Genomic DNA, 12540 nt, shown 5'->3' on the forward strand with positions numbered 1-12540 from the left:
GAATCATGCAAATCTTCCCAGTTTAAAAAAAAGGCATCAGTAATTGCATCATTTCAAAACCGAATGGCTTGAGTGAAATTTAACCGGTGGCGCATAGCGGCCATGTGTTAGAGACATTTTAATGGATATAAACAGACAGGCTCGCCACCCCTTTCAGGGCTATGCTTGAATTCGTTGAGGTTTTAATTATGTAAAGATTTTCAAGAATACATTCCTTTTAAAACTGTGACCTCCCTCATGACTGTTGGTGCATGTATATAAAAATATGTAACCCATATAAATTATGGCTTCCCATATGGCTCCTTCTATGACTTAGTTGCATGCAAAGAACTGCCATCTAGCTATCAAATAGTAATCAAATCCTTACTGTATGGAGTCCGAACCCCACAGCAGCACCAAATGCAAGTTGTCCCCTCCTTTCCCCCATTCCAAACTCCAAGACTGCATTTGCTCTCTCATTTTCCCAGCTCTTAGTTATGTAGATGAAAGAAGTTTCTCTACAGAGTCTTCTCCCCTTTCCTCACTTGTCCCATCCCGTGTCTGTATTGAATGGAGATTCTACTGAGTCTACAGGGTTAAGGACTTAGACCTGGGCTGGCAAACACTCTGACGGAAGAAAGGGAAGGAGGTAGAAACACCAGCATTGGAGGTTGTAGACTCCAGTCCGTGATCACCCCTTCGTCTTATCTCTTTGCACTCTCCCCTGGGCCCCACTATACCTTGCTGACAGCCATTCCTGGGTAGGGGTAATTCCCCAACACGCCCACCGCCCACCCTAGGCTGCCCCCTCTGCCTGGCCTGCCCATCTGCTCCTTCTTCACGAGTCAGCTCTTGCATGGTCTCTTCTATGTCCCTTCCCCAGTGCCCCCAGCCACACTTAGCCCCTCCTTTCTCTGGAGTCCACCCTTCACACACCCACATTCTTGACAACCACATGCAAAGGTTTGTTTATAGTTCAGTTTTGTCTCTAGGTGATGAGCTCCCAGAGATCAAGGACGAACTCAGTTTCATGCCTCGATCCTCAGCACTGAGCCCTGCATACACAGTAGGTGTATTGCTACATAACAGATGCCCAGGAAAGGCTTTTGGAATCGCACAGAATTGAAAAGGAGAGTGAAAACGAAACATTCCAAGCGTGGGGACTGATATTCCCCTGGGAAAGGCATAGCCAAGGCGACTGCCCAGTTCCTCATTTGTAGCTCTCTTGTACATTCTGGGTGAGTAAGCAGGCACCCTTGGTGTGCTCTATCTCCAAAGATGGCTGAGCAAACAAATCCCATCTCACATGCTCTTTTGCAGTCAGCGTTGCCCCTGCTCCCATCCAAAGGCAGGGTTATCTCCCCTCCCCTCTGACGAATCAGGGCTGGCCTCAGAATAGAACACAGCAGAAGTTAGGCTGGTCAGCTTCCAGCCCTCGGCCCTCAGAGGCCTTGCAGCTACTATTTTCACCATGTCAAGAAGCCCAAGCTATCCTGCTGGAAAGGCCACACGGAGGAAAACCAAGCACCCCAGCTGACAGCCAACACCAACTACCAAACAGATGAGGGAGGACATCTTGGATCTTTTAGCCCCAGCCAAGATCCCAGCAGAGTGCAGCCACATAAGATGAAGAACTGGGCCCCATCTGAATTCCTGATCCACAGAATCATAAGCAATAAAATAGCTGCTATTTTAAGCCACTGTGTCATGGGATGGTTTCTTATGCAGCAATAGATAACTGATACGTTAAGTTTTTTCTGAGTAAGCAAACAAATTGGTGGTGGGGGGTTTTGTGGCTTCTGAGCTGGGAGTTAGAGAGGGTATGACTAGAATTCAAGCTTTTCTATTTGTTTTTAGCTTTAAAATATAGAGGCACCCCTTAACCCAGTGATCACAGTTAACCCCATCACCAGAATGGGGAAAATTGTTAAGGAGGCATTGAGAAGAATGCAGGACATTTCTGTGATTGTCTAGTTGAAAGTGTATAACCTGAAAGTAATCATGAAGAAATATCTGACAAACCAAAACTGAGGGGCATTCTACAACTAACTGACCACTTCTCTTAAAAATCGTCAATGTCTTCAAAGAAGAAAAACTAAGGAACCCTTCTAGATTGAAAGAGGCTGAGAGATATGACAACCGAATGCCATATGGGGTTCAGAGTTTCCTTTTGTTATAAAGGACATTCTAGGGACAAATGGCAAGATCTGAATAAAGTTTGTAGATTAGATATAATGCTGTCTCAGTGTTAATTACCTGATTTTGGTAATTACATTGTAAGATATCATATTGTAAGAGAATGTCATTTGTTTTTAGGAAATACACGCTTAAGTATTTAGAGGTAAAAGAGGTGTTCTGTCTGCAGCTTACTGTGAAACGGTTCTGAAAAAAAATACATCTTTCTCTCCTATATATCTATCTAGAGAGAAACAGAAAAGAATAAAGCAAATGTGATGAAGCGTTTACATTTGGAGAATCCAGGTGAAGGGTATATGGGAATTCTTTGTACTGCTCTTGCTACTTTTTTGTAGGCCCCAAATTATATTCAAATAAAAAGTAATAAAGAAAAAGAAAGAAGCAAATTGTGGTGGGCGCATGGTTGCCCCCAAAGAGGAAAAAGTGATCCCCTCTGGGGGCAGAACTGTCCCTGGAAATGCCTGACTCCAAGCTGACTTCTGCTCCTTTCCCATCTCCCTCTCACGGCACGCAGGGGACAGGGAGCCAACGGCCAGCCTGGGCTACCGCTAAACTACCCCCCCACCCTCACTCACGCCCAGGGTTCTCTGAAGGCAGGGCTGGGTTTTGGACTGTTCACAGCGAGAATCCACAGGCTCTGAGGGGACTGCTAGGGAAAGCTTTCCCTGGGAGCTCCCGGGAGCCCACGGCCGTGGAGTCACAGCTCTGCCTTCCTTGCCCATCTGGATTTGGAAGATTCCAATCAGAGCCACAAAGTAGAGGATAATGGAGATGAGGGGCTAGAGCAGCCGCCCTCTGTCAGGGAGCATTATTGAGAGCACCACCTGGGGTGGTCTCGCTGTTTTACCTGCCAGGGCCAGGCAGGGGTGAGAGGAGAGGATCTTTACGGCCCAGAAGAAGGGCAGCGTGGGTGGCACTGGGATTCGGGCCAACCGAGGCTCCCAGGCTGAGCAATGCCAACCGGGCATGTTTCTGGGCAGAGCTTCCTTCCGGAGGGGAGCTGGCTGAGCAGGAAAGAGCCAGGAGTTTGGAATCCGAGAGAGCCGGGAGGGCAGCCTCTGACTCACCCCTTCCTGGTTGGGTGACACTGGCGGGGAGACATCTCATAGCGCTGGGTGAAGGCCCCCATCTGCAAGGGAAATGATCAAACACACACTGAGATGTGAATGAAGTGTTAAGACAGTGCCTGGCACAAAGGAGCATCAGAGCTTCCATTCCACCCATGCTTACAGAGCACAGACTCAGAGCCAGGCACAGTGGGGTGCTTGAGGGGCTGTGCTCTGCCCTCTGACCCCGAGAATGGACGCAAGGCCCTCCCCTCTTGCCCCTTCACACTGATCCTCCCCCTCTTCCATGCCAGCACCACCATCAAAGCCCAGGTGCTAGAGCGTTTCTGGGTTCAAATATGAGCCTCTCCTCTGAGTGACTGAGGTTAAGTTATCTAACCTGTATGTGCCTTGGTTTCCCCACTTGGAACTGGGCACAGTGATAGCATCCACCTTTTAGATTCTTCTGGCTATCAGCTGAATCCGTCCTTGCAAACTAAATAATAGCAGTGAATGCTCGTATAGCAGTTACTACGCGCCAGACAGAGATCCACACTTTTTATTAGTATCACCCCCATTTCAGAGATGAGGAAGGTGAGGCACTGAGATACTGCATAATTTGTCCACGATCACAGAGAGAAGAGGCAGAGCTGCGATCTGTGTTCCTAAGCCCTGCTGTCTCCTGCCATGGGCATACAGTAAGTGCTCAATTCACGCCTGCTGTTACTAATGCTCTGAGATGGGGCCAGCTTCACCGATGCACCACCCGCACAGTTCCACAGGGCCTGGCACTTAGAAGGGTGACACTTGTTGATGCTCTGTCGCTGTCTTGAAATTCTCAATAACTTTAACAAGGGGCCCCACATCTTCATTTTGCGCTGGACCCCGAAAACTCCGTAGCTGGTCTTGCTCAGAATCTTACAGGAGGTGACCACCTCCTCCTCTTTCTCCCTCCCCCACCTAGACTGTGAGGTACCTTATCTCTCCATCCACCCTACTCCATGTCTGGCAGGTAGCAGATGCTCCCCTTCTGGCCAAGAGGGACAGAGGTGGCCAGAGTCACAGCTGTTGTCCCCACCCTTACTTCCTCTCAACACCCCAAAAAGAGCTTCCAGCCCAGGGAACCTCAGGAACTGTCAGGGAAGAAACTTTTCTTGAAGCGTGCAGGGACTCTGGCCAGCGGCCACCAGAACCAGGTCTTTCCTGAATGGCAGGGGGAGGGAGGTGCAGCCAGAAAACACTGTAGCTCACTGCAGCTGGGGAATCCCAGCCGGCCCGAAAGACCCTAATAAACAGTTAATTATGATGCTGGCTCTGTAAACAGTGGCAGTGAGACCCAGCATAATGTGTAATTATGCCGGTTGGAGCTGGAGCTGGGCAGCGTTTTCTCCAGCAATGCTGGAGGGAATGCAGATCTCAGGGCAGGCTTGTGGTCAGGGCACAAAGGTAAACAAGACCTTCCCTAAAGGCAGACAGGACTCAGTCCAAATGTTCAAGTACGGCAATGACGGTGGTTAAAAGAATTATTTTCCTTTTTATAAAGGGAGCAGGTAGTGGGGAGGGGGAGGGGAGGAACAGACATTTGTGCAGCACCTACTACGTGTGAGACTTGGTTTGGGGCCAGGCAGGAGGGGGCTTGGGCATTTCTGGGACTGGATGTCATGCCCCTCCCCTCCCTGCCTGCCTGCCCTCCCCTCCTCCACACACATTTCTAATAACTGATATTTTAAAAATTGAGGTGAAATTCACATAACATAAAATTAACCATGTTAAAAGTGTACAATTTGGCGGCCTTTAGTACATGCACAACTTCTTTTTCATTAAATTGAAACTAACACAGTTTAGTTAGTTTCAGATGTACAGCAAAGTGATTCAGTTATACATATATACAGTTCTTCCTATTCTTTTCCATTATAGGTTATTACGAGACATTGAAAATAGTTCCCTGTGCTATACAGTAAGTCCTCATTGTTTATTTTATATACAGTAGTGTAGTACGTTCACAATCTTCTGCAACCATTATCTCTATCAAGTTCCAAAACATCTTCATCACCCCAAAAGGAAACCCTGTGCCTGTTACTCACTTACCCCCTGGCCGCCACTAATTTCCTTTCTGTCCCTATGGATTTGCCTGTTCTGGACATTTTATATAAACGGAATCATATCACACGTGACCTTTGGGGACTGGCTTCTTTCACGTTGCCTCATGCTTTCCAGGTTCACCCACGTGACAGCACGCACCAACACTTTATTACTTTTTATGGTCGAATAATATTCCATTGTCTGGATAGGCCACGTTTGGTTTATCCATTGGTAGATAGTGGGTTGTTTCTACTTTTTGGCTTTTATAAATAATGCTATGAACATTTGTGGACACGTTTTTGTATGGTCATGTTTTCAGTTCCCTTGGGTGTGTGTATATATATACGTATATCTCATTACCCAGGAGTGGGACTGCTGGGTCACAGGGTCACCCTACATTGAGCTTTGTGCTGCTTTCTATGGCACCTGTACCATTTTTCATTCCCATAAGTAATGCACAAATGTTCCGATACCTCCCCACCATTGCCAACACTTTTCTTTCTTTCATTTTTAAAATAATCACTGATTTCTCATGGAGGCTGAGGTAAGCTCCCGTCTGCCACTGGGGCTGAAACACAGAGCCATGTCTTCTGGAATTACAGGAAAGTCCTATAAAGGCCAGAGTGCAGGATGAACAATTTGGGTCCCCCCAGAAATAATTCATCCCACAGAAAGAGACAGATAAAAACAGCAGCTCCAAGCTACACCAGTCCTACGGGGCCTGGTGAGGATTTCAACATGGCAAGCTGCCCCCAGGTGCCGTGTGGGTACCATGGGGGGAAACGGCTGTGTGTGGACTTGAGAGATAGCCTAGACCCTTGGAGCCCCGCCAGCTTTGCCACGGACACCTCTGCCTGACTGTCACTGAGGGAGGCGATGTTTTGCCAGCTCTGCCAGAGCACTGATGGCCTGAGGGACCTGGCACAGGGCAACGCTGACAAAACGAGGGGCCACTCGGGTACCGGCAGGTGGTGGGAACAGGGCCAGCTTGTGTGAATAGTCACATGACTTCTCCCACCCGCGAAGGAACCAAGAACAGCCATGCCTTGCTTCATTGTGCGTCGCAGGCACTGCATTTTTTTTTTAAAATTTATTTATTTATTTTTGGCAGTGTTGGGTCTTCGTTTCTGTGCAAGGGCTTTCTCCGGTTGCGGCGAGCGGGGGCCACTCTTCATCGCGGTGCGCGGGCCTCTCACTGTCATGGCCTCTCCCGTTGTGGAGCACAGGCTCCAGACGCGCAGGCTCAGTAGTTGTGGCTCACGGGCTCCGTAGCTCCGCGGCATGTGGGATCTTCCCAGACCAGGGCTCGAACCCGTGTCCCCTGCACTGGCAGGCAGATTCTCAACCACTGCGCCACCAGGGAAGCCCGGTACTGCATTTTTTAACAAATGGAAGGTTTGTGGCAACCCTGTGTCAAGCAAGTCTATCGGCGCCATTTTTCCAACAGCATTTACTCACTTCCTGTCTCTGTCACATTTTGGTAATTCTCGTCATATTTCAAACTTTGTTATTATTATATATCTATTATGGTGATCTATGATCAGTGATCAGTGATCTTTGATGTGACTAAAGGGAAAAGATTACAACTCACTGAAGGCTCAGATGATGGTTAGCATTTTTTAACAGTAAAGTATTTTTTAGTTCAGGTATGCACATTGCACACTTAATAGACTACAGTATAGTGTAAATGTAATTTTTATATGCACTGGGAAACCAAAAGATTTATGTGCCTTGCTTTATTTCAATATTCACCTTATTGTGGTGCTCTGGAATGAAACCCACAATATCTCAGAGGTCTGTACTACTGCATCATGCTTGCAAGGGAAGAGAACCAGAAACATTTGGCAAACGGCACTAGTGACTCCCATGTGTAACTGACTGCAAAAATGTATTGTTTATAACGTATTGATATGTAAGTAATAATTACAGTGGTGTTTACGAGTGCTTTCTATGTACCATGGACTGAGCTAAATGCATCATTTCATGAATTCTCACAGCAATCCTGGGGTGTAGGCATTATAATCTCCAATGATTCTCGTCTGTTATTTAGGATGCTTTAGGCTGCAAGTTACAGACAACACAACTTAGGCTCAAATGGCCTTAAACACTAAAAGTCATTATTTCACATAATAAGAAATCCGAGGAAGGGCACACTCTGGGCGTGATGCTGGTGGCTGCATGATATCCTCAAGGTCACCATTTCTTCCCATCTCAGACTTGACATCCTCAGGGTTGACTTCGTCTCAGGCTGCAGGATTTGCAATGTCACCATGTGACATGTATATCCAGCATCACCTTCTTATGAGGGATGAGGAGTTTTCCCAGAAGCCCCAGCAGACTTTCCTGCGTGTCTCCTTGGCTGTCATTGGATCACATAACCACTGGGGAACCAATCACAGCAAGAGAAATAGGAGCCCCATGCCTGACATCCTCACTTGGGTAGAACAGACTTTGGGGAGGTGGGAGGGGTGGGGTTAAGCCCGGTGAACAGATCCAGGGTTTGAACCGGAGCTGCCTTCCTCTTGACCTCCTGGATATTCAGGAAAGCAGCCCTGGCAAGGGTGGTCCTGAAACCTCCAGCCCAGTCACTCTCCACTCCTGATTTCCTTTTTAGCCATGGTTTCCAACACCTGGGCAACATCCTCCTTCAGTCCCCCCTGCCCCCCACACGCCAGTGTCCAGTCAACCAGTGACCCCGCACGTCCATTCCAATCAGCCAGCCCAGCTCAGAGCCAGCCAGAGAACTTTCCGTCCTGCTCCTGATCATGTGTCCACCCGCATCAGCCTTTCCTGACTGCCCGCAGGGCTGAGGCCTCTCAGAACTGCTCCTGTGCAGTCAGACATATCTGGCTGATCAGCAGTTCTGGGCGGAGGCCAGCAGGGGCAAGGGCCTTTTGGATCCTGTCTGTCCATATGCATCAGCTGTTCCCAGCCAGCGGCTCCAGCACTGTCGGGCAACACGGCTGGGCCTGGCCCCATCAGTGGAGGGGGCCATGAGATTAGCACCCTGCCTCTCTCGTTTGGGAGGCTGAAGCCTGAGATTGGGCGAAGGCGATGGACAATGGCGGTAAGGGTTTGGGAGGAGTGAGAGGAAGGAAGTCAGAGGAAGAAAAAAAAGAAGAGAGAGAGAAACACCAGGAGATTCTGAGACAGCAGAGACCTCATCTTGGTCCGGTTTGCATCCACAACACCTAGCAGGGCGCCTGGTACAAAGCAGGGAAGAGTTGGTTCAACCGGCCTGCGAAACAGAAGAGAGAGACAAGATGCTGAGTGAGGAGGGGAGGGACGTGGAGAGAGACACAGAGAACAACAGCGCAGGGCAGGAAGGGGTGAGTACAACCCGTCTTGTTTGTCTTTCTATCCTGTCACTCTCACAGCGCCTGGTTTACTGTAGCTGCTCCACAAATGTTTATCTTGCTGAACCAAGCGAAGAGGAGGAGAGGGGACCCAGAGTCGGAGAGGAAAGGAGACAGAAGGAAGAAAAGCCTGGGGTAGGGGGCTCCGGGGGGAGAGACATTGAGAGAGAGAGGGAAAGGGGAGGGGAGGTTAGTAATCAGGAAAGAGAACAGGCAGGGCCAACCCAGCAAAGGAATTGGAAGCAAAGAGGTGAGGCAGGCAATGGGAGCTGGGGCAGGCTCAGCCCTTTGATGAAAATGCACATTAGCAAACGTGCTGGGATCGACAAGTGCCAACAGGTCCATCGCAGAGTTAAAAAGTGCTACATCTGTCAGGGTTTCAATCTTTAAGTCAGCACTTTCCTTCTCCTTCTCCCAGAATGCTGGGATTCCGCAACTGTGGTCTTTCCCGCGCGTCTCCTGCAAGCATGTGGGGCTTGTCGTGGAGCCCTCAGACTTCCAGGGAGGCTGGGAGGGTGGGGTGAGCATGTCAGGAGGCTCCATGGGTCTGCGGGGAGGGGGTGTGCGGCTGCCCCGACGGCAGCTGTTGCAGGGGTGTCCTGCGGAGGGAGGGCACGGGAATGCAGGTAAGGTTTTCAGCAGACACTGGGAGGACCCAAGGCAATGAAGCTCTGTATGTACTGGGTTGAATAGGGTCCCCCCAAATTCATGTCCATTGGCAACCTCAGAGTGTGACCTTAGTTGGAAATATGGTCAAAGACCTGGAGATGAAATCATCCTGGGTTTATGCTGGGCCCTAAATCTGATGACTGGTGTCTTATAAGAAGAGGAGAGGATGCAGAGACAAAAAGAGAGGAAGGTGATGGGAAGACAGAAGCAGAGATTGGAGTGATGCAAACACAAGCCAAGAAATGCCAAGGATTGCCTGGAGCCACCAGGAGCTAAGAGAGGCAGGGAACCGACTCTCCCCGAAAGCCTCCAAAAGGAACCAAAGCCTGCTGACACCCTGATTTTGGACTTCTGGCCTCCAGAACCGTGAGAGAATCCTTTCTGTTGTTTTACACCACTGAGTTCCTGGTAACTTGTTACAGCAGCCCCAGGAGACTAATACAACCTCCTGTCCTTGGGGGACCCATTTTGCCTGCTCTTGGGTCTGACGGGATGACGGCACAACTGTTCCAGATAAGGAAGGCTTCCCGGCCCTCAAACCTGGTCCTGTCCAGTCTCCAGAGCTGGAGAGTGACTTGTTTTCTCACCACCTGGGAATCATGTTTATTCTCTCCTCTCCAAAACTCAGGTCCCCGCTCTGGCAGTTGAAGGATGTCTCCGTTGGCTGGGGCGGGGTGGGGGGCACTCTCATCCAGCTGTGCATGCAGGGGCTAAGGGAGGCGAAGGAAACCACCAGACCTCAGAGGACCCGGGTGCCGGAGAGGGGCTACCTCTGGGTGCTCTTTAAGCAAAAGCTACAATCTCTGACAGTACTGGGTTCCTATCCTGCGACTTCCAAGGTATGTGAGCTTACCTTGGTCTTGCCTTCAACTCTGGCCTTTGAAAACAGCCTCATCTGTAAAACGAGAAAGAAAATCCCTACTTCGTGCAGTCATTGGGAGAATTAAAGAAGAAAATGTACAAGAACAACTTAGACGAGGCCTTCGGAAACGGTGATGAGAAAGATGAAGACCTTTCCAAGCCTGTTTGTGTCTGGCCCTGAATGGTTACAGTGGGCCATAAAGAAAGATGGCCCCTGTCCTTTAGTAATATTGGAAGACTGCCACAAATGTGTGAAATTATTAGAAAGCCATTAAAATACACAACAGTAGCAAGTGACTGGGATTTAGTGCAGCCTGACTGGGATCAGGTCTTACAGGGGGTCACAGAGGCGGTAGGTAGAGTAGGATGACTAACTCATCCAAGCTTGCCTGGGACTTGCCCGGGTTAAGCACTGGAAGTTCCACATCCTGGGCCAATGGGGACGGCTGGTCACTCTGTGTGGAGGAGGTAACTTCATACTTCATACCATACTTCATAGGTCTTGAAGGAATCATTCATTCATTCATTCATTCATTCTCTGAACATCGGTTGAGACTCACCATAGGCACTGGGCACACTGGACACAGCCCCTGCCTCCAGAGCGCTCGCATAGGCATACTTGCACGCACACACCTGTCGTTCAAGAAAGCACCTCCTGAGCACCTACTGGGTGCCAGGCACTCAGGTGCAGTAACAGCAAAGATAAGTGATGTCGTTTCTGATCTCAAGATGCTCACATCTACTTGGGGAGAGGATGGCAGGTAATTCCCTCCAGTGCGGGAAGGGCTGCTGCAGAATTTGGTGGCTGGATAGGCCTCAGGAGAGAAAAGGGACTCCCAACCCTATTAGGGCGGGGGGGGGGGGGTTCAAGGAGTCTTCTGGAAAGAGGTGGCGCTAAGAGGTGGCAGGAGCTGGTCAGAGGAATAGGGAAGGGTGTTGAGGCAAAAGGATCAGCTGGAACACAGGTAGCCAGGCAGGGGCCCACAGGAAACACAAGTATGGTGCTTTGGTGCCGAGAGGAGGCTCGGGCCCGCGGCGGGGGGGCGTCAGGATGAAGATGGGCAAGGAAAGGGCAGGGGAAGGAGAGCGTCTGTTTTGCAAAGGCACAGAGCATGGAGCTGGCAGGACCCGTGGATGGGTCTTGACTGAAGGGAGGTGTTTAGGGCCTTTACCCACTCTGGCTGGGGACAGGGCAGCTGCCCTGGCTGCTGGCGCAGAGCACTGTGGGAAGGTGCAGGGGAGGGAAGACATGCATCCTTGGCTTCAGGACCAACAACTGCTGGGAGAAACAAGCAGAAGAAAGAAAAGTCAGGACACACTGGACGCCATCCTATGCTTGGGCCCCAGTTTGGGGGATTGGACGGTGGCACTGCGTCTTCCTTGAAGTTTGGGTCAGAGATGCACATTGTCCCTACTTGTCCTATAATTGTTTCTGTCCAATGAATAAACCCGTGTTGAGCATCTTGGAGCTGGGCCCCATTACTGAGGAGACAAAACTGGATATTGTGAGGGAGAGAGACCTGAGGGTCTCACCTTGGGGCTCGAGGGGGCGTGGGTGGTCAGGGAAGGTCTCCCTGAGCTGACCCCCCAGTGATCCAGAAGTAATAGTCTTGGGAAGATGCGGGGAGAGGAGGAGTCTTCCAGGCAGAGTGAACAACAAGTGCAAATGCTCAGAGGTGGGAACAAGCAGCAATATGCAAGGAACAGAGAAGCCACGATGGATGGAGTGGGAGATTGGGGGATGTGGGAAGTGATGCAGGTACAGAAGTGGGCCAGGGTCAGATCAAGGCTGGCAGAAGTGAAAGGTGAGCGAAAAGGCTCTCATTCTCATTGGACACTGAGGCCCAGACAAACAAGCTACCTCTTGTGACACAGCATGTTAGCATCAGAGCTGAGGTTAGGACCCAGGACCCCGACTTTCTGATTTCCTCTTGATCTGATCCTGTTTCCTCCTCTGGAGAGGTGAAGACAGTGACTCAGCTGGCGGTGTTGGAGGAGAACTTTCAAGGCTCTGCTGCCACCCGCAAAAAGGCTTGGCTTGTCCGGGCAGTGGGGCACTGCCCCCAGAGTCCAAGAGCCAGCCTGTGTGCTCTGCTGCACAGCCTTTATGTCTGCCCCTTAATTTCCAGGCCTTTCAATTTACCAATCTCAGATAATTTTACAGACATGGTGTGTGTGGCTGGCTGTAATAACCGTCTGTTGAATAAATGACCCCTTCTGTCTTGACTCACAGGTAGTTAAACCTCATGCTGAGAGCAAAGGTGAAGTAGCTGGGGCTGGGGGCTGGGGGCGGTTTGCTTTGCCAGTGACCTGCAGGCTGTCTTCACTCTTGGGGGCTTCAATTTGTCATT

General features: G+C 50.0%; 1 protein-coding gene across 1 annotated transcript in view; it reads right to left on the reverse strand.

Annotated features, from left to right (window-relative positions):
- Positions 1–3257: 3257 nt before the first annotated feature.
- Positions 3258–12540, reverse strand: part of SPRING1 (SREBF pathway regulator in golgi 1) — a 220226-nt gene continuing 210943 nt past the window's right edge. Inside the window, exon 6 of the mRNA XM_082853254.1 lies at positions 3258–3304. The gene's annotated coding sequence lies outside the window, so the exon portion shown is untranslated. The remainder of the gene's footprint in view (positions 3305–12540) is intronic.

Source organism: Leucopleurus acutus (assembly GCF_964270905.1).
Source record: "Leucopleurus acutus genome assembly, chromosome: 13".
NCBI lineage: Eukaryota > Metazoa > Chordata > Mammalia > Artiodactyla > Delphinidae > Leucopleurus > Leucopleurus acutus.